Source organism: Cupressus sempervirens, chromosome 1, assembly GCF_028749045.1.
Source record: "Cupressus sempervirens isolate cs-2001-9-10 chromosome 1, ASM2874904v1, whole genome shotgun sequence".
In the NCBI taxonomy this organism is placed as follows: Eukaryota; Viridiplantae; Streptophyta; class Pinopsida; order Cupressales; family Cupressaceae; genus Cupressus; species Cupressus sempervirens.
In genome coordinates, this window is record NC_143118.1 from 606990111 (window position 1) to 607012610 (window position 22500).

Genomic DNA, 22500 nt, shown 5'->3' on the forward strand with positions numbered 1-22500 from the left:
AATCTCCCAAGTGCCAAATTCCCCGCGGGTGGGGTTTTGTAATTTTTGCGAGTGCAAAAAAGTCTTCCAAGTGCAATTTCCATGTGGGTCGAGTTTGCAATTTCTGTGAGGGCAGAAAGATCTTCCAAGTCTAAATTTCGGGCGGGTGGGGTTTTGTAATTTCCAAGTGCCAAATTCTGAGCGGGTGGGGTTTGTAAATTCTGCGAGGGCAGAAAAATCTTCCAAGTCAAAATTTCGAGTGGGTGGGGTTTGTAAATTTTTGTGAGGGCAAAAAAATCTTCTGAATGCAAATTCCAAGCAGGTCCCCGGGTTTTGTAATTTTTGCGAGGGCAGACAACTCATGTACATGATCCAAAATTGGTCAACTTATTTTTTTGGTTAACGCCCAAAGTTTTGAACTCAAATCGAGTTGGCTACCCTGACTCGAATCGCCTCTGAATTTTTCGCACAACCCATGTCACCATGCTCGACTTGATTCTAAGTGCCCCGAGTCATGTACGGGGTCCAAAAGAGGTCAACTTTTTTTTTTTTGGGTTAATGCCCAAAGTTTTCAACTCGAACCGTGTCGGCAACCCCGACACGAATCGCCCCAACCACCCAAACCCTGACTCAAATCGTGTCGAGCCTTAACTACCTCAAATTTTTTTGCACGACTCATGTCATCATGCTCGAGATGATTCTAAGTGCGCCGAGTCATGTGCATGATGCAAAGGCGGTTAACTCTTTTTTTGGGTTAATGCCTAAAGTTTTCAACCCAAATTGTGTCGGCTACCCTGACTCGAATTGCATCGAGCCTTAACTGCCTCCATTTTTTTTTTGCTCGACTCATGTAACTGCACTCGCCTTGATTCTGAGTGGCCCGAGTCACTTACGTGATCCAAAACCAGGTAACTTTTTTCTTTTTTCTTTTTTTTGTCAAGTCCCAAAGTTTTAAACTCGGATAGAGTCGGATGCCCCAACTCGAGTCATCTCCAAATTTTTTGCATGACTCATGTCACCGTGCTCGACTTGATTCTAAGTGCCCCGAGCCGTGTACATGATCCAAAAGCGGTTAACTTTTTCTTTGTGGTTAACGCCCAAATTTTTCAACCCGACCCGCCTCGGCAACCTCGACTCGAAGCGCCTCGAGCCTTAATGGCCTCCAATGTTTTTGCACGACTCATACCACCATCAACTTTTTGCTCGAATCATGTCACCCAAGGCACCTCGATGCTACGTGACCTGAGCCCTGTGCACGATCCAAAATTGGGTAACATTTTTTTTTGAACTCCCAAAATTTCATTCTTTTTTGCCTTATGGGGCATATCATGATCTCTTTTTATAAAGAAAATTCTCAAATTAGCTACCCTACCTTGAATCTGGCTAGCTAGGCGTAACACCTCGAGTCGGCTCGGCAATACGTGAACTTAAACTTGTGCGTGATCCAAAAGTGGGTAACTTGTTTTTTTTTTTTTGTAATGCCCAAAATTCAGCGCTTTTCGTTGTACAGGGCCTCCCATGATTTTTTTTTTTTTCCCCTTATCGACCCACTCTGGCGACCCAGTCAGGTCACCCGAGGCTGGGGCGACGGAGTCGGGTGACCCAAGTTGGGTCGACCCAGGTGTGCGATCCTGGCTGGGGACAACAAGTCAATTCTATAAGTTTGCTTGCCAAATTTGCTAGCCAGGTTGGCTCACCAAGTCATCTAACCATGTGGTCTTTGCCAAATCAAGAATTAAATCTTTAAGTCCGCTCACAGCTTTTCAAGCCGGCTCACCAAGATGACTTACCATCTTGCCTCACCAGGTTGCCCCACTAGGTCGCCTCTTCTTTAAGACTGCTCACCATGTCGGCTCCCCAAGTCATCTCACCGAGTCGACTATTCAGGTTGCCTCACCAAGTCAACCCCTTAAGTTTTCTCACCAAGTCAGCTCCCTAAGTCAGCTCACCAAGTCGAATCACCTAGTCATTTTACCACCTTGCCCCAGCAAGTGTGCTCGCCAAGTTGCCCCACCGAGTTGCTTCTCTAAGGCCACTCACCATGTCAGCTCACCAAGTCGGTTGTTCAAGTACGTTGCCAAGTCAACTCTTTAAGTTCGCTCACCAGGTCAGCCCACCCAAGTCACCTGTTTAAGTTTTCTCACCAGGTCGGCCCACCCAAGTCGCATCAGTGAGCTAACTCATCGAGTCACCTCACGAAGTTGACTCTTTAAGTGTGCCCACCAAGTCAGCTCACCAAGTCAACCCACCATCTCGCCTCGATAAGTTGGCTTGCCGAGTTACCCCACCAAGTTGTTGCCTCTTTAAGCCCGCTCACTGTGTCAGCTCGTCAGGTCGGCTCACCAAGTCGACTAATCAAGTAGGCCCACCAAGTCGCCTCAAGGATAGCTCCTCACCATGAGTCACCGAGTCGCCTCACCACGTTGGCTCTTTAATTCCACTCGCCAAGTCACCCCACCAACTCGCCCTGTTAGGCCCACTCTCACCAAGTTGACTCTTTAAGTCTGCTCATCAAGTCGAGCCACCAAGTACTCTCACAAAGTCAACTCTCTGAGTCCGTTCATCAAGTCACCCCACCAAGTACTCTAAGCAAGTCGATTCTTCAAGTGCGTTCATCAAGTCGCCCCACCAAGTACACTCACCAAGTCGAGTCTTTAAGTCCTTTCATCAAGTCACCCCACCAAGTACTCTCACCAAGTCAACTATTTAGGTCCGTTCATAGAGTCACCCCACCAAGTCAACCCTTCAAGTGCGTTCATCAAGTCAACCCACCAAGTCAACTCTTTAAGTTCATTCATCAAGTCACCTCGCCAGGTCAGCCCACAAATTACTCCCACCAAGTCTACTCTTTAAGTTCATTCATCAAGTCACCCTGCCAAGTCAGCCCACCAAGTGGACTCTTTAAGTTCATTCATAAAGTCACTCTACCAAGTCGGCCCACCAAGTCGACTCTTTAAGTTTGTTCATCAAGTCACCCCGCCAGGTCAGCCCACCAACTACTCTCACCAAGTTGACTCTTTAAGTTTGCTCACCAAGTCACCCCGCCAAGTCGGCCCACTGACTACTCTCACCAAGTCGACTCTTTAGGTTTGTTCATCAAGTCACCCAACCAAGTACTCTCACCAAGTCGACTCTTTAAGATCATTCATCAAGTCACTCTGCCAGGTCGGCTCGCCAGGTACTCTCACCAAGTCGACCCTTTAAGTTCGGTCATCAAGTCACCCCGCCAGCTCGGCCCACCAAGTACTCTCACAAAGTCGACTCTTTAGGTTCATTCATCAATTCACCCCGCCAGCTCGGCCCACCAATTTCTCTCACCAGGTCAACTCTTTAAGTTTTTTCATCAAGTCACCCCGCCAGTTTGACCCACCAAGTACTCTCACAAAGTACACTCTCTATGTTTGTTCATCAAGTCACCCTGCCAGGTCAGCCCACCAAGTACTCTCACCAAGTCACCCTGCTAGTTTGACCCACCAAGTTGACTCTTTAAGTTCGTTCATCAAGTCACCCAGCCAAGTTGGCCCATCAAGTCGACTCTTTAAGTTCGTTCATCAAGTCACATGACCAGGTCAGCCCATCGAGTACTCTCACCAAGTGGACTCTTTAAGTTCGTTCATCAAGTCACCCGGCCAGGTCGGCCCACCAAGTCACCAACTACTCTCACCAAGTCGACTCTCTAAGTTTGTTCATCAAGTCACCCCGCCAGGTCGGCCTACCAAGTCAAATCTTTAAGTTCGTTCATCAAGTCACCCCACCAAGTACTCTAACCAAGTCGATTCTTCAAGTGTGTTCATCAAGTCACCCGACCAAGTACTCTCACCAAGTTGACTCTTTAAGTGCTTTCATCAAGTCACCCCACCAAGCTGACTCTATAAGTCCGTTCATCAAGTCACCAGAACAAGTACAAGTACTCTCACCAAGTCAACTCTTTATGTCCGTTCATCAAGTCACCCCACTAGTTCGGCCAACCCAGTACTCCCACCAAGTCAATTCTTTAAGTTCGTTCATCAGTTCACCCCACCAAGTACTTTCAACAAGTGGACTCTTTAAGACTGCTCATCAAGTTGAGCCACCAAGTACTCTCAGTAAGTCGACTCTTTGAGTCCGTTCATCAAGTCACCCCACCAAGTACTCTGACCAAGTCGATTCTTCAAGTGCGCTCATCAAGTCGAGCCACCAAGTACTCTCACCAAGTTGACTCTTTGAGTCTGTTCATCAAGTCACCCCTACAAGTACTCTCACTAGGTTGGCCAACCAAGTACTCTCACCAGGTTGACTCTTTATGTTTGTTCATCAAGTCACCCCACCAAGTACTCTCACAATGTCGACTCTCTAAGTTCGTTCATCAAGTCGCTCTGCTAGGTCGGCCCACCAAGTACTCTCACCAAGTCGACCCTTTAAGTTCGGTCATCAATTCACCCAGCCAGGTCGGCCCACCAAGTACTCTTGCGAAGTTGACTCTTTAAGTTTGTTCATCAAGTCACCCCGCCAGTTTTACCCACCAAGTACTCTCCCAAAGTCGACTCTCTAAGTTCATTCATCGAGTCACCCTGCCAGGTCAGCCCACCAAGTACTCTCACCAAGTCGCCCTGCTAGGTTGGCCCACCAAGTTGACTCTTTAAGTTCATTCATCAAGTCACGTGACCAGGTCAGCCCACCGAGTACTCTCACCAAGTCGACTCTTTAAGTTAGTCCATCAAGTCACCTTGCCAAGTCGGCCCACCAAGTACTCTTACCAAGTAAACTCTTTAAGTTTGTTCATTAAGTCACCCTGCCAGGTCGGCCCACCAAGTCGACTCTTTAAGTTTGTTCATCAAGTCACCCTACCAGGTCAGCCCACCAAGTCGACTCTTTAAGTTTGTTCATCAAGTCGCCTTGCCAGGTCGGCCCACCAAGTCGACTCTTTAGGTTTGTTCATCAAGACACCCCACCAAGTACTCTCACCAAGCTGACTCTTTAAGTTCATTTATCAAATCACCCCGCTATATCTGCCCACCAAGTACTCTCACCAAGTCGACTCTTTAGGTTCATTCATCAAGTCACCCTGCCAGGTCGGCTCACCAAGTGAACTCTTTAAGTTCGTTCATCAAGTCACCCGGCTAGGTCAGCCCACCAAGTCACCAAGTACTCTCACCAAGTTGACTCTCTAAGTTCATTCATCAAGTCACCCCACCAGGTCGGCCCACCAAGTCGAATCTTTAAGTTCATTCATCAAGTCACCCCACCAAGTACTCTAACCAAGTCGATTCTTCAAGTGCGTTCATCAAGTCACCCGACCAAGTACTCTCACCAAGTCAACTCTTTAACTTTGTTCATCAAGTCACCCCACCAAGTACTCTCACCAGGTCAACTCTTTAGGTCCATTCATCAAGTCACCCCATCAAGTACTCTCACCAAGTCAACTCTTTAAGTCCTTTCATCAAGTCACCCCACCAAGTCGACTCTTCAAGTCCATTCATCAAGTCACCAGAACAAGTACTCTAACCAAGTTGACTCTTTAAGTCTGTTCATCAAGTCACCCCACCAAGAACTCCCAGCAAGTCGACTCTTTAAGTCCATTCATCAGTTCACCCTGCCAAGTACTCTCACCAAGTTGACTCTTTAAGTCTGCTCATCAAGTCAAGAAACCAAGTACTCTCACCAAGTTGACTCTTTGAGTCCGTTCATCAAGTCACCCCACCAAGTACTCTAACCAAGTCGATTCTTCAAGTGCGTTCATCAAGTCACCCGACCAACTACTCTCACCAAGTCGACTCTTTAAGTCCTTTCATCAAGTCACCCCACCAAGTCGACTCTTTAAGTTCATTCATCAAGTCACGAGAACAAGTACTCTCACCAAGTCGACTCTTTATGTCCCTTCATCAAGTCAGCCCACCAGGTACTCCCACCAAGTCGACTCTTTAAGTCCGTTCATCAGTTCACCCTGCCAAGTACTCTCAGCAAGTGGACTCTTTGAGTCTGCTCATCAAGTTGAGCCACCAAGTACTCTCACCAAGTCGACTCTTTGAGTTTGTTCATCAAGTCACCCCACCAAGTGCTCTCACTGAGTCAACTCTTCAGGTCCGTTCACCAAGTTACCCTGCCAAGTCGACCCTTTTAGTTCTTTCATCAAGTCACCCCACCAAGTACTCTCACCAAGTCAACTCTTTAAGTCCTTTCATCAAGTGACCCGACCAAGTCGACTCTTTAAGTTCGTTCATCAAGTCACCAAAACAAGTACAAGTACTCTCACCAAGTTGACTCTTTATGTCCATTCATCAAGTCACCCCACCAATTTGGCCAACCAAGTACTCCCACCAAGTCGATTCTTTAAGTCTGTTCATCAGTTGACCCCGCAGAGTACTCTCACCAAGTTGACTCTTTAAGTCTGTTCATCAAGTCAAGCCAGCAAGTACTCTCAGCAAGTCGAATCTTTGAGTCTGTTCATCAAGTCACCCCACCAAGTACTCTAACCAAGTTGATTCTTCAAGTGCGCTCATCAAGTCACCCCACCAAGTACTCTCACCAAGTTGACTCTTTAAGTCTGTTCATCAAGTCGCCCCACTAAGTACTCTCACCAAGTCAACTCTTTAGGTCTGTTCATAGAGTCACCCCACCAAGTGAACCCTTCAAGTGCATTCATCAAGTCACCCCACCAAGTTGACTCTTTAAGTTCATTCATCAAGTCACCCCGCTAGGTCAACCCACAAATTACTCTCACCAAGTTGACTCTTTAAGTTTGTTCATCAAGTCACCCCGCCAGGTTGGCCCACCAAGTGGACTCTTTAAGTTCGTTCATGAAGTCACTCTGCCAGGTCAGCCCACAAGGTCGACTCTTTAAGTTCATTTATCAAGTCACCCTGCCAGGTCATCCCACCGAGTACTCTCACCAAGTCGACCCTTTAAGTTTTCTCACCAAGTCACCCCACCACGTCAGCCCATCGAGTACTCTCACCAAGTTGACTCTTTAGGTTTGCTCATCAAGTCACCCCACCAAGTACTCTCATCAATTCAACTCTTTAAGTTTGTTCATGAAGTCGCTCTGCCAAGTCGGCCCACCAAATACTCTCACCAAGTCGACCCTTTAAGTTTGGTCATCAATTCACCCCGCCAGGTCGGCCCACCAAGTACTCTCACAAAGTTGACTCTTTAGGTTCATTCATCAATTCACCTTGCCAGCTCAGCCCACCAAGTTCTCTCACCAGGTCGACTCTTTAAGTTCATTCATCAAGTCACCCCGCTAGTTTGACCCACCAAGTACTCTCACAAAGTCGACTCTCTAAGTTCGTTTATCAAGTCACCCTGCCAGGTCGGCCAACCAAGTACTCTCACAAAGTCACCTTGCTAGTTTGACCCACCAAGTCAACTATTTAAGTTCGTTCATCAAGTCACCCGGCCAAGTCGGCCCACCAAGTCGACTCTTTAAGTTCGTTCATCAAGTCACGTGACCAGGTCAGCTCACCGAGTACTCTCACCAAGTGGACTCTTTAAGTTCGTTCATCAAGTCACCCGGCCAGGTCGGCCCACCAAGTCACCAACTACTCTCACCAAGTCGACTCTCTAAGTTCGTTTATCAAGTCACCCCCCCAAGGTCGGCCCACCAAGTCGACTCTTTAAGTTCGTTCATCAAGTCGCCCCACCAAGTACTCTAACCAAGTTGATTCTTCAAGTGCGTTCATCAAGTCACCCAACTGAGTACTCTCACCAAGTCGACTCTTTAAGTCCTTTCATCAAGTCACCCCACCAAGTCGACTCTTTAAGTCCATTCATCAAGTCACCAGAACAAGTACAAGTACTCTCACCAAGTTGACTCTTTATGTTCGTTCATCAAGTCACCCCACTAGTTTGGCCAACCAAGGACTCCCACGAAGTTGATTCTTTAAGTCCGTTCATTGGTTCACCCCGCCAAGTACTCTCACCAAGTGGACCCTTTAAGACTGCTCATCAAGTTGAGCCACCAAGTACTCTCAGCAAGTCGACTCTTTGACTCCATTCATCAAGTCACCCCACCAAGTACTCTGACCAAGTCGATTCTTCGAGTGCACTCATCAAGTCGAGCCACCAAGTACTCTCACCAAGTGGACTCTTTGAGTCTGTTCATCAAGTCACCCCACCAAGTGCTCTCACCAAGTCAACTCTTTAGGTCCGTTCATAGAGTCACCCCACCAAGTTGACTCTTTAAGTTAATTCATCAAGTCACCCCGCCAGGTGAGCCCACAAATTACTCTCACCAAGTCGACTCTTTACGTTTGTTCATCAAGTCACCCTGCCAGGTCAGCCCACCAAGTGGACTCTTTAAGTTCGTTCATGAAGTCACTCTGCCAAGTCAACCCACAAGGGTGACTCTTTAAGTTCGTTCATCAACTCACCCCGCCAGGTCAGCCCACCAAGTACTCTCACCAAGTCGACTCTTCAAGTTTTCTCATCAAGCAACCCCGCCAGGTCGGCCCACCAAGTACTCTCACTAGGTCGGCCCACCAAGTACTCTCACCAGGTCGACTCTTTAGGTTTTTTCATCAAGCCAACCCACCAAGTACTCTCACAATGTCGACTCTCTAATTTTGTTCATCAAGTCGCTCTGCCAGGTCGGCCCACCAAGTCGACCCTTTAAGTTTTGTCATCAAGTCACCCGGCCAGGTTGGCCCACCAAGTACTCTCACAAAGTCAACTCTTTAAGTTCATTCATCATGTCACCCCACCAGTTTGACCAACAAAGTACTCTCGCAAAGTTGACTCTCTAAGTTCGTTCATCGAGTCACCCTGCCAGGTCAACCCACCAAGTAATCTCACCAAGTTGCCTCGCCAGGTCGGCCCACCAAGTCGACTCTTTAAGTTCGTTCATCAAGTCACCCAGCCAAGTCGGCCCACCAAGTCGACTCTTTAAGTTCGTTCCTCAAGTCACGTGACCAGGTCAGCCGATCGAGTACTCTCACCAAGTCGACTCTTTAAGTTAGTCCATCAAGTCACCTTGCCAGGTCGGCCCACCAAGTACTCTCACCAAGTCGACTCTTTAAGTTTGTTCATCAAGTCACCCTACCAAGTCAGCCCACCAAGTACTCTCACCAAGTCAAATCTTTAAGTTCATTCATCAAATCACCCCGCTATGTCTACCCACCAACTACTCTCACCAAGTCGACTCTTTAGGTTCATTCATCAAGTCACCCCGCCAGGTTGGCCCACCAAGTGGACTCTTTAAGTTCGTTCATCAAGTCACCCGGCCAGGTCGGCCCACCAAGTCACCAAGTACTCTCACAAAGTTGACTCTCTAAGTTCGTTCATCAAGTCACCTCGCCAGGTCGGCCCACCAAGTTGACTCTTTATGTTCGTTCATCAAGTCACCCCACCAAGTACTCTAACCAAGTTGATTCTTCAAGTGCGTTCATCAAGTCACCCGACCAAGTACTCTCACCAAGTCGACTCTTTAACTCTGTTCATCAAGTCACCCCACCAAGTACTCTCACTAGGTCAACTCTTTAGGTCCGTTCATCAAGTCACCCGACCAAATTGACCCTTCAAGTGCGTTGATCAAGTCAACCCACCAAGTCGACCCTTTAAGTCCGTTCATCAAGTTGCCCCACCAAGTACTCTCACCAAGTCAACTCTTTAAGTCCTTTCATCAAGTCACCCCACCAAGTCGACTCTTCAAGTCCGTTCATCAAGTCACCAGAACAAGTACTCTAACCAAGTCGACTCTTTAAGTCTATTCATCAAGTCACCCCACTAGGTCGGCCCACCAAGTACTCCCAGCAAGTCGACTCTTTAAGTCCGTTCATCAGTTCACCACGCCAAGTACTCTCACCAAGTTGACTCTTTAAGTTTGCTCATCAAGTTGAGCCACCAAGTACTCTCACCAAGTCGACTCTTTGAGTCCGTTCATCAAGTCACCCCACCAAGTACTCTAACCAAGTCGATTCTTCAAGTGCGTTCATCAAGTCACCCCACCAAGTACTCTCACCAAGTCGACTCTTTAAGTTCGTTCATCAGTTCAGCCTGCCAAGTCTCTCACCAAGTGGACTCTTTGAGTTTGCTCATCAAGTCGAGCCACCAAGTACTCTCACCAAGTCAACTCTTTGAGTCCGCTCATCAAGTCACCCCACCAAGTGCTCTCACCGAGTCAACTCTTTAGGTCCGTTCACCAATTCACCCCACCAAGTACTCTCACCAAGTCAACTCTTTAAGTCCTTTCATCAAGTGACCCCACCAAGTCGACTCTTTAAGTCTGTTCATCAAGTCACCAGAACAAGTACAAGTACTCTCACCAAGTCGACTCTTTATGTCCATTCATCAAGTCACCCCACCAGTTCGGCCAACCAAGTACTCCCACCAAGTCGATTCTTTAAGTTCGTTCATCAGTTCACCCCGTCAAGTACTCTCACCAAGTTGATTCTTTAAGTCTGCTCATCAAGTCGAGAGACCAAGTACTCTTACCAAGTCGAATCTCTGAGTTCATTCATCAAGTCATCCCACCAAGTACTCTAACCAAGTCGATTCTTCAAGTGCACTCATCAAGTCACCCCACCAAGTACTCTCACCAAGTCGACTCTTTAAGTCTGTTCATCAAGTCGCCCCACCAAGTACTCTCACCAAGTCAACTCTTTAGGTTTGTTCATAGAGTCACCCCACCAAGTCAACCCTTCAATTGCGTTCATCAAGTCACCCCACAAAGTACTCTCATCAAGTCGACTCTTTAAGTTCGTTCATCAAGTCAATCCACCAAGTCAGCCTGCCAAGTACTCTCACCAAGTCGAACTTTTAAGTTCGGTCATCAAGTCACCGCACCAGGTCAGCCCACCAAGTACTCTCACAAAGTTGACTCTTTAGGTTCATTCATCAATTCACCCCACCAGCTGAGCCCACCAAGTTCTCTCACCAAGTCGACTCTTTAAGTTGGTTCATCAAGTCACCCTGCCAGTTCAACCCACCAAGTACTCTCACAAAGTTAAATCTCTAAGTACGTTCATCAAGTCACCCTGCTTGGTCAGCCCACCAAGTACTCTCACCAAGTCACCCCACTAGTTTGACCCACCAAGTCAACTCTTTAAGTCCGTTCATCAAGTCACCTGGCCAAGTTGGCTCACCAAGTCGACTCATTAAGTTCGTTCATCAAGTCACGTGACTAGGTCAGCCCACCGAGTACTCTCACCAAGTCAACTCTTTAAGTTTTTTTATCAAGTCACCCCGCCAGGTCAGCCCACCAAGTACTCTCACCAAGTCGACTCTTTAAGTTTGTTCATCAGGTCACCCTGCCAGGTCGGCCCACCAAGTCAACTCTTTAAGTTCATTCATCAAGTCACCAGGTCAACTCTTTAGGTTTTTTCATCAAGTCACCCCACCAAGTACTCTCAAAAAGTCGACTCTCTAAGTTCGTTCATCAATTCACCCTGCCACCTTGGCCCACCAAGTTCTCTCACCAAGTTGACTCTTTAAGTTCGTTCATCAAGTCACCCCGCCAGTTTGACCCACCAAGCACTCTCGCAAAGTCAACTCTCTAAGTTCGTTCATCGAGTCACCTTGCCAAGTCAGCCCACCAAGTACTCTCACCAAGTCATCCCGCTAGTTTGACCCACCAAGTCGACTCTTTAAGTTTGTTCATCAAGTCACCCGGCCAAGTCGACCCACCAAGTCAACTCTTTAAGTTCGTTCATCAAGTCACGTGACTAGGTCAGCCCACTGAGTACTCTCACCAAGTTGACTCTTTAAGTTAGTTCATCAAGTCACCTTGCCAGGTCAGCCCACCAAGTATTCTCACCAAGTCGACTCTTTAAGTTTGTTCATCAAGTCACCCTGCCAGGTCGGTCCACCAAGTCGACTCTTTAAATTCGTAAAATGGGTACCCGAGCCATTCTACTTGAGTCATAATTCTCAAATCGGGTAGCTTCCAATATAAAAAGGTCGTCGAGCCATTCTAGTCGGTCTCCAAAAATTGATCAATTTACCCCCCTGACTGATGCAATCAAATCGCCTAACCAATGCTAATCTTTGATTCTGTTGACAATCTCATGAAAAATGGGGTCGTGGATGGTTATTCAGTCACATTTTTCATTGAATTGGGTTTTAAGGTACTTGTGCATTGAATGTACATTTTTGATGTAGAGTAAGCCTTGAATTAATAGCTTATATAGGGGAGGTAGTGTGCTTGAAAAATGGTGGGCGAGCCAGCCTGGCTGAGCCAATCTGGGTGAGCCATGCTGGCTGAGCCGATCTGGGCAAGCCGTTCTGGCTGAGCCATGCTGGCTGACCTGATCTGGGTGAGCCGTTTCGGCCGAGCCATGCTGGCCGAGCTGATCTGGGTGAGCCATTCTAGCCAAGCCGATCTGGGTGAGCCATGCTGGGCGACCCATTCTGGGTGAGCCATTCTGGCCGAGCTCCAAAAATGGTGTCGTGGATGGTTGTTTGGTCACATTTTTCATTGAATTAGATTTTTAAGGGAGTTGTCTGTGCTATCGCAGATTTCTAATACAGAGCAAGCCTCGCACTAATAGCTTATATAGGAGAGGTTGTTGCCGTGAGCCTCTCCCATGCCCCTTTCATTGATTCCACATTGGTGTCTAGGCAGATCAAATTGTTGGGTTTTCAAACGGTGCATGGTGATGTTGAATCAATGAAAGGGGCATGAAGCGATCTTAGTGCTTTTCCTCGGCTCTCCTTTAGATCATGTTTTTCGATGACTCAATTTTGGAAAAGGTGAGGCAGCAGTTGCCGATCCATGGCGTGTCTTTTTGGTTATTTTAAAACTATATCTAAACCTGAGCCCTTGTCTAGCACTCCGGCGTTTCTTGGTATGATGGGAATTTGCTATGGGTGCTTGGAACTCTAGCAATTTTTCATGGTGTACTTATTTCAGCTATATGGGAGCTTTAATATCGAAAGCTCTGGGTGAAAAATGGTGGCTGAGCCATGCTGGCCGACCCGATCTTGCTTAGCCATTTTCGTCGACCCGATCTGGCTCTTCTTTCTCACTCCATCGGCACAAATTCGAGAGTTGTTCGACAGTGTTTGTCATTCCAATGTGTCATTGCAGCGATCTGGAGAGTGATGCTAAGGGTGGAAGCTTGCGTCTAGCATATGGGGATGTTTGTGCAAGTGAGCAGGGGAGCTTCTCTTATCGGAACCTCTCCGTGGCATTTGAATATAGACCCAGTGCCGACGATATCGATGGATACGAGCCTTGGATTCTAAAATTGTTCAGCTAGCATTGGTTTTTGTGAGGGATGGGTACAAAAGCACTTCTCGATTGATATGTGAGAGCTCCCTAAGACTGCCTCTGTACCAACTCGGTTAGCACAACATTGGGAATGGTTCGACAGCGGTTGTTGTTCCAATGTGTCATCGGGGGATGTCTTGGAAAGTGGCATTTCAAGGTCGAGCTCACGTCTAGCACTTGGATTGTGCATCATGTCACAAGTGAATGGGGACATCTCTTTGTGAACAGGGGCATGGTGATTGCAAGAGAAAATTGACTTAGTCAGAGCATTGGCCTCAGGCCATTGTGATGGCCTTGCAATTTCTCTTTAATTGCAACTTATGTTTGCGCAGTAGCAGAGTTTGCAAGTAAGATGGGCCTTGTTCTTGAGAGTTCCAGGAGATGACCTCTGGAACTTTTCGATTGGGCCCCTTCAAGGTGAAATTCATCTAGTTGATCGGATGAGCTCGATGACCATTTCAGTCCCTTGGCTCCATGAATTCACATCTCCTAACTGATGACAATCTTTTGCTCCTTAGACGACCTCATAAAAAATTGGGTCGTGGATGGCTTTTTGGTCAGAATTTTCAACGATTTGGATTTTTAAGGCAGATGTCGGTGTGTTCACTAATTTCTAATGCGGATCGAGCCTCACACTAATAGCTTATATAGGAGAGGTTGTTGCTGTGAGCCTCTCCCATGCCCCTCTCATTGATTCAACACCAGTGTCAAGGTGGATGGAAATGTCGAATTTTGAAACGGTGGACGCCGACGTTGAATCAATTGGAGGGGCATGAAGCCCACCCTCGAGGTTCTATTCCTCAACCCTCCTTTAGATCATGTTTTCTTGTCACTCAGTTGGCACAATTTCGAAAAAAGGTTTGGCAGCGGTTGCCAGCCCTCACCGCATCTACTTGGTGATTTTAAAACTTGATCTAAAACGGAAGCCCTCGTCTAGCACCTGCGTCTGGTGATGCTCGGGTATTGCATGAATTTTTTCTATCAGCGTGAATCCCCCAACAAATTCCTACACTTTGAACCTCTCTTAGGTCACCTTCTTCAATCACTCGACAAACTCAATTATGGAAGAGACTTAGCAGCAGTTGCCATTCTACAGCACGTTAGTTCTGCGATTTCGAAGTTGATCTAATGGCGAGCCCTTGTCTCTAGCCATGAGGTGGGTCCTTGGCACTCTAGAAATATTTTTTGCATGCCTATCAGGGCTACAATGGGAGGCTTTGATAACAAAAGCAGCTCTCGGTGACCCTCCCCAATAGAATCAGTGCTGGTGTTCGAGAAAGACACGTTATTCGAATTTGGAATATTGGCACCAGCATCATTTCTATTGGGAGGGCCGTGAAGCCATCCCGATTTTGCTATGTGAGGGCTCTCTCCCCAGAGTTGTTCTCTTTACAACAACTTCTTTGGCAAAATTTTTTTGGAATGGTTCGGCAGCAGTTGTCATTCCAATGGTGTCGTTGTGGTGGTTGCTTGGGCAGCGATCTAAAGGGCAAGCCGTCGTCTAGTAGTTTGGCTGCGCATCACGAGTGACAAGGGAGCCTTTGTAATCAGAAGCTCCTCATGACCATTCAATGAGAAGAGCCATTGCTTGTGTGAGCAAGGACAAATGCAGCCTCGAATTCCAAACAAAATCAATGACATTGGATCTATATATAAGAGCGGAATGAAGCAGCAGCCCATTTGCTATGCGCGGCTCACCAAAGTTGCTCATCTTTCTCACTCCATCGACACAAATTTGAGAGTTGTTCGATAGCGGTTGTCATTCCAATGTGTCATTGTGGCGATCTGGAGAGTGATGCTAAGGGCAGGAGCTTGTGTCTAGCATTTGGGATGTTTGTGCGAGCGAGCAGGGGAGCTTCTCTTATCGGAACCTCTCCGTGGCCTTTGAATATATAGACCAAGTGCCGACAATATCGATGGATACGAGCCTTGGATTCTAAATTTGTTCACAGCTAACATTGGTTTTTGTGAGAGATGGGTACGAAAGCACATCCTGATTGCTACGTGGGAGCTCCCTAAGGTCACCTCTGTGCCAACTCAATCGGCACAACATTGGGAATGGTTCGATAGTGGTTGTCATTCCAATGTGTCATCGGGGGATGTCTTGGAAAGTGGCCTTTCAAGGGCAAGCTTGTGTCTAGCACTTGGATTGTGCATCACGTCACAAGTGAATGGGGAGATCTCTCTATGAAGATTGCAAGAGAAAATTGACTTAGTCAGAGCATTGGCCTCGGGCCACTGTGATGGCCTTGCAATTTCTCTTTAATTGCAACCTATGTTTGCGTAGTAGCAAAGTTTGTAACTGGTGTCAAGGCGGATGGAAATGTTAGATTTTGAAATGGTGGATGCCAACATTGAATCAATTGGAGGGCATGAAGCCCACCCTCGAGGTGCTATTCCTCAACTCTCCTTTAGATCATGTTTTCTTGTCACTTAGCTAGCGCAATTTCAGAAAAAGGTTTGGCAACGGTTGCCAGACCTCACCGCGTCTACTTGGTGATTTTAAAACTTGATCTAAAATGGAGCCCTCGTCTAGCACCTTCGTCCGGTAATGCTCGGGTATTGCATGAATTTTTGCTATCGACGCGAATTCCCCAATGAATGCCTACACTTGGACCCTCTCTTAGATCACCTTCTTTGATCACTCGACTGACGCAATTACGAAAGATACTTGGTAGTGGTTGCCATTCTACAGTGCGTCTGTTCTGCGATTTCGAAGTTGATCTAATGGCGAGCCCTTGTCTCTAGCCATGAGGTGGGTGCTTGGTGCTCTAGATATATTTTTTGCATGCCTATCGCGGCTATAATGGGAGGCTTTGATAACAAAAGTAGCTCTCGACAACCCTCCCCAATAGAATCGGTTCTGGTGTTCAAGAAAGACACGTTATTTGAATTTGGAATATTGGCACCAGCATCATTTCTATTGGGAGGGCCGTGAAGCCATCCCAATTTTGCTATGTGAGGGCTCTCTCCCCAGAGTCATTCTCTTTGCAATAACTTCTTTGGCAAAAAAAATTTGGAATGGTTCGGAAGAGGTTTTCATTCCAATGGTGTCATTGTGGTGGTTGCCTGTCCAGCGATCTGAAGGGCGAGCCGTCATCTAGCAGTTGGGCTACGCATCACGGGTGACCAGGGAGCCTTTGTAATCGGAAGCTTCCCGTGACCATTCGATGAGAAGATCCATTTCTTGTGTGAGCAAGGACGAATGCAGCCTTGGATTCCAAATGAAATCAATGACATCGGATCTATATATAAGAGCGGGATGAAGCAGCAGCCCATTTGCTATGCGCGGCTCCCCAAAGTTGCTAATCTTTCTCACTCCATCGGCACAAATTTGGGAGTTGTTCGACAGTGGTTGTCATTCCAATGTGTCATTGTGACGATTTGGAGAGCGATGCTAAGGGCGAGAGCTTGTGTCTAGCATTTGGGATGTTTGTGCGAACGAGCAGGGGAGCTTCTCTTATCGGAACCTCTCCATGGCCTTTGAATATATAGACCCAGTGCCGACGATATCGATGGATACGAGCCTTGGATTCTAAATTTATTCATAGCTAACATTGGTTTTTGTGAGAGATGGGTATGAAAGCACATCTCGATTGCTACGCGAGAGCTCCCTAAGGTCGCCTCTATGCCAACTCGATCAGCACAACATTGGGAATGGTTCGACAGTGGTTGTCATTCCAATGTGTCATCGGGGGTTGTCTTGGAAAGTGGCCTTTCAAGGGTGAGCTCGCGTCTAGCACTTGGATTGTGCACCACATCACAAGTGAATGGGGAGATCTCTCTATGAATGGTGGCATGGTGATTGCAAGAGAAAATTGACTTAGTCAGAGCATTGGCCTCGGGCCACTGTGATGGCCTTGCAATTTCTCTTTAATTGCAACCTATGTTTGTGCTGTAGCAGAGTTTGCAAGTAAGATGGCCCTTGTTCTTGAGAGTTCTAGGAGATGACCTCTGGAACTTTTGGATTGGGTCCCTTCAAGGTGAAATTCATCCAGTTGATCGGATGAGCTCGATGACCATTTCAGTCCCTTGGCTCCATGAATTCACATCTCCTAACCGATGATAATCTTTTGCTCCTTAGACGACCTCATAAAAAATTGGGTCGTAGATGGCTGTTTGGTCAGACTTTTCAATGATTTGGATTTTTAAGGCAAATTTTGGTGTGTTCGCTAATTTCTAATGCAGAGCAAGCATCGCACTAATAGCTTATATAGGAGAGGTTGTTGCCGTGAGCCTCTCCCATGCCCCTCTAATTGATTCAATGCCAGTGTCAAGGCGGATGGAAATGCCAGATTTTGAAATGGTGGACGCCGACGTTGAATCAATTGGAGGGGCATGAAGCCCACCCTCGAGGTGCTATTCCTTGACTCTCCTTTAGATCATGTTTTCTTGTCACTCAGCTGGCACAATTTCGAAAAAAGGTTTGGCAGCGGTTGCCAGCCCTCACCGCGTCTACTTGGTGCTTTTAAAACTTGATCTAAAACGGGAGCCCTCGTCTAGCACCTCTGTTCGGTGTTGGTCCGGTATTGCATGAATTTTTGCTATCGGCAAGAATCCCCCAACGAATGCCTACGCTTGGACCCTCTCTTAGATCACCTTCTTCAATCACTTGACCAATGCAGTTACGAAAGAGACTTGGCAGCGGTTGCCATTATACAGCGTGTCTGTTCTGCGATTTTGAAGTTGATCTAATGGCGAGCCCTTGTCTCTAGCCATGAGGTGGGTGCTTGGCACTTTAGCAATATTTTTTTCATGCCTATCGTGGATACAATGGGTGGCTTTGATAACAAAAGTAGCTCTTGGTGACCCTCCCCAATAGAATCAGTGCTGGTGTTCGAGAAAGACACGTTATTCAGATTTGGAATATTGGCACCAGCATCGTTTCTATTGGAAGGGCCGTGAAGCCATCTCAATTTTTCTATGAGAGTGCTCTCTCCCCAGAGTGGTTCTCTAGCAGTTGGGCTGCACATCACGAGTGACAAGGGAGCCTTTGTAATTGGAAGCTCCCTATGGCCATTTGTTGAGAAGAGCCATTGCTTGTGTGAGCAAGGACGATTGCAACCTCGGATTCCAAACAAAATCAACAACATCGGATCTATATATAAGAGTGGAATGAAGCAGTAGCCATTTTTCTATGCATGGCTCCCCAAAGTTGCTCTTCTTTCTCACACCATTGGCACAAATTTGGGAGTTGTTCGACAGCGGTTGTCATTCCAATGTGTCATTGCGGTGATCTGGAGAGCAATGCTAAGGGCGGGAGCTTGTGTCTAGCATTTGGGATGTTTGTGCGGGCGAGCAGGGGAGCTTCTCTTATCGAAACCTCTCCGTGGCCTTTGAATATATAGACCCAGTGCCAATGATATCGATGGATACAAGCCTTGGATTCTAAATTTGTTCATAGCTAACATTGGTTTTTGTGAGAGATGGGTATGAAAGCACATCCCGATTGCTACGCGGGAGCTCCCTAAGGTCGCCTCTGTGCCAACTCGATTGGCACAACATTGGCAATGGTTTGATAGTGGTTGTCATTCCAATTTGTCATCGGGGGATGTCTTGGAAAGTGGTCTTTCTTTCAAGGGCGAGCTCGCGTCTAGCACTTGAATTGTGCATTGCATCACAAGTGAATGGGGAGATCTCTTTGTGAACAACGGCATGGTGATTGCAAGAGAAAATTGACTTAGTCAAAGCATTAGCCTCAGGCCATTGTGATGGACTCACAATTTCTCTTTAATTGCAACCTATGTTTGCGCAGTAGCAGAGTTTGCATGTAAGACGGGCCTTGTTCTTGAGAGTTCCAGGAGATGACCTCTGGAACTTTTGGATTGGGCCCCCTTGAGGGTGAAATTCATCTAGTTGATCGGATGAGCTCGATGACCATTTTAGTCCCTTGGTTCCATGCACTCACATCTCCTAACCGATGACAATCTTTTGCTCCTCTGCTGACCTCATAAAAAATTGGGTCGTCAATGGCTATTTGGTAAGAATTTTCAAGGATTTGGATTTTTAAGGCAGTTTATGGCATGTTTGCTAATTTCTAATGCAAAGCGAGCCTCGCTCTAATAGCTTATATAGGAGAGGTGGTTTCTGCGAGCCTCTCCCGTGCCCCTCTCATTGATTCAATGCCGGTGTCAAGGCGGTTGGATATGCCAGTTTTTGAAATGGTGGATGCCGATGTTGAATCAATTAGAGGGGCATGAAGCCAACCCTCGATGTGATATTCCTTGACTCTCCTTAAGATCATGTTTTCTTTTCACTCAGCTGGCACAATTTCAGAAAAAGGTTTGGCAGTGGCTGCCAGCCCTCACCGCATCTACTTGGTGATTTTAAAACTTGATCTAAAATGGGAGCCCTCATCTAGCACCTCCATCAAGTGTTGCTCAGGTATTGCATAAATTTATGCCATTGGTGCAAATCCCCCAATGAATGCCTATGCTTTGACCCTCTGTTAGATCACCTTCTTTGATCACTCGACCGACTCAACTACGAAAGAGACTTGGCAGTGGTTGCCATTCTACACCACGTCTGTTCTGTGATTTTGAAGTTAATCTAATGGTGAGCCTTTGTCTCTATCCATGACGTGGGTGCTTGGCGCTCTAGAAAAAAATTTTGCGTTCCTATCGCGGCTACAATGGGAGAGGTGGTTGCCACGAGCCTCTCCCATGCCCCCCTCATTGATTCAACACCGCTGTCAGGGCAAATGGATATGTCAGATTTTGAAATGGTGGATGCTGACATTGAATCAATTAGAGGGGCATGAAGCCCACCCTCAAGGGTGCTATTCCTGGACTCTCCTTTAGATCATGTTTTCTTGTCACTCAGCTGGCGCAATTTCGAAAAAAGGTTTGGTAGCGGTTGCCAGCCCTCACCGCGTCTTCTTGGTGATTTTAAAACTCGATTTAAAATGGGAGCCCTCGTCTAGCACCGCTGTCCGGTGTTGCTTGGGTATTGCATAAATTTTTTCCATCGGCACGAATCCCCCAACGAATGCCTATGCTTGGACCCTCTCTTAGATCGCCTTCTTCAATCAGACGACCGATGCAATTACGGAAGAGACTTGGCAGCGGTTACCATTCTACACCACGTCTGTTCTATGATTTCGAAGTTGATCTAATGGCAAGCCCTTGTCTATAGCCATGAGGTGGGTGCTTGGTGCTCTAGAAAAATTTTTTGCGTGCCTATCGTGGCTACAATGGGAGAGGTGGTTGCCGCGAGCCTCTCCCGTGCCCCCCTCAATGATTCAACGCCACTGTCAGGGCAGATGGATATGTCAAATTTTGAAACAGTGGATGCCGACGTTGAATCAATTAGAGGGGCATGAAGCCCACCCTCAAGGGTGCTATTCTTGGACTCTCCTTTAGATCATGTTTTCTTGACACTTAGCTTGTGCAATTTTAGAGAAAAGTTTGGCAGTGCTTGCCAGCCCTCACCGCGTGTACTTGGTGATTTTAAAACTTGATCTAAAATGGGAGCCCTCCTCTAGCACCTCCGTCTGTTGTTTCTTGGGTATTGAATAAATTTATGCCATCATCACAAATCCCCCAGTGAATTCCTATGCTTGGACCCTCTCTTAGATCACCTTCTTCGATCACTCGACCGACGCAATTACAGAAGAGACTTGGCAGTGGTTGCCATTCTACACTGCGTCTGTTCTGCGATTTCGAAGTTGATCTAATGGCGAGCCCTTGTCTATAGCCATGAGGTGGGTGCTTGGCGCTCTAGCAAAATTTTTTGCATGCCTATCACAACTACAATGGGAGAGGTGGTTGCCATGAGCCTCTCCCGTGCCCCGCTCATTGATTCAACACTACTGTCAGGGCGGATGGATATGTCGGATTTTGAAACGGTGGACGCCGACGTTGAATCAATTAGAGGGGCATGAAGCCCACCCTCGAGGGTTCTATTCTTGGACTCTCCTTTAGATCATGTTTTCTTGTCACTTAGCTGGCACAATTTTTGAAAAAGGTTTGGCAGCGGTTGCCAGCCCTCACCGCGTCTACTTGGTGATTTGAAAATTTGATCTAAAATAGGAGCCCTCGTCCAGTACCTCCATCTGGTGTTGCTCGGGTATTGCATAAATTTATGCCATCGGTGCCAATCCCCCAATGAATGCCTACGCTTGGACCCTCTCTTAGAACACCTTTTTCGATCAATCGACCGACGCAATTACGAAAGAGACTTGGTAGCGGTTGCCATTCTACACCGTGTCTTTTCTACGATTTCAAAGTTGATCTAATGGCAAGCCCTTGTCTCTAGCCATGAGGTGGGTTCTTCGCGCTTTAGCAAAGTTTTTTGCATGCCTATCGCGGCTACAATGGGAGAGGTGGTTGCCACGAGCCTCTCTCATGCCCCCCTCATTGATTCAACGCCACTATCAGGGCGGATGGATATGTCATATTTTGAAACGGTGGACGCCGATGTTGAATCAATTAGAAGGGCATGAAGCCCACCATCGAGGGTGCTATTCTTGGACTCTCCTTTGGATCATGTTTTCTTGTCACTCAACTAGCACAATTTTAGAAAAAGGTTTTGCAGTGGTTGCCAGCCCTCATCGCGTCTTCTTGGTGATTTTAAAACTCGATCTAAAATGGGAGCCCTTGTCTAGCACCTCCGTGGCCTCTGTGCCAACTCGATCAGCACAACATTGGGAAATGATTTGAAAGTGGTTGTTGTTCCAATGTGTCATCAGGGGATGCCTTGGAAAGTGGCCTTTCAAGGGTGAGCTCACATCTAGCACTTGGATTGTGCATCACATCACAAGTGAATGGGGAGATCTCTCTGTGAACAGCGGCATGGTGATTGCAAGAGAAAATTGACTTAGTCGGAGCATTGGCCTCGAGCTATTGTGACGGCCTTGCAATTTCTCTTTAATTGCAACGTATGTTTGCGCAGTAGCAGAGTTTGCATGTAAGATGGGCCTTGTTCTTGAGAGTTCTAGGAGATGACCTCCAGAACTTTTGGATTGGGCCCCTTCAAGGTGAAATTCATCCAGTTGATCGGATGAAGCTCGATGTGCTTGTATCTATTCTGAGACGGCAATGATGGTCATTAATCTATGGTGGTGAGTATATCCCATTTGGTAATTGCAATGGCAGAGCTTGTGGGAAGTACTTGTCGCTTTGTTTTGTTGGATGTACCCTATATGTAGGTGTCTGCACGGCTTGCAACACACTACACATTTGGTGTTCGATTCTAAGATGCACTTGTTGCTGAGTGTGTATGGAGTTGTATCTTTTAGCCAAGGGCTCTGTCTCATTGGCATGTTCTATCATTGCATTTTTATCCTGCTCGAACGGAAAGAAGGAAAGAGATGGTTGCACGGGTGCATTGCTCGACGT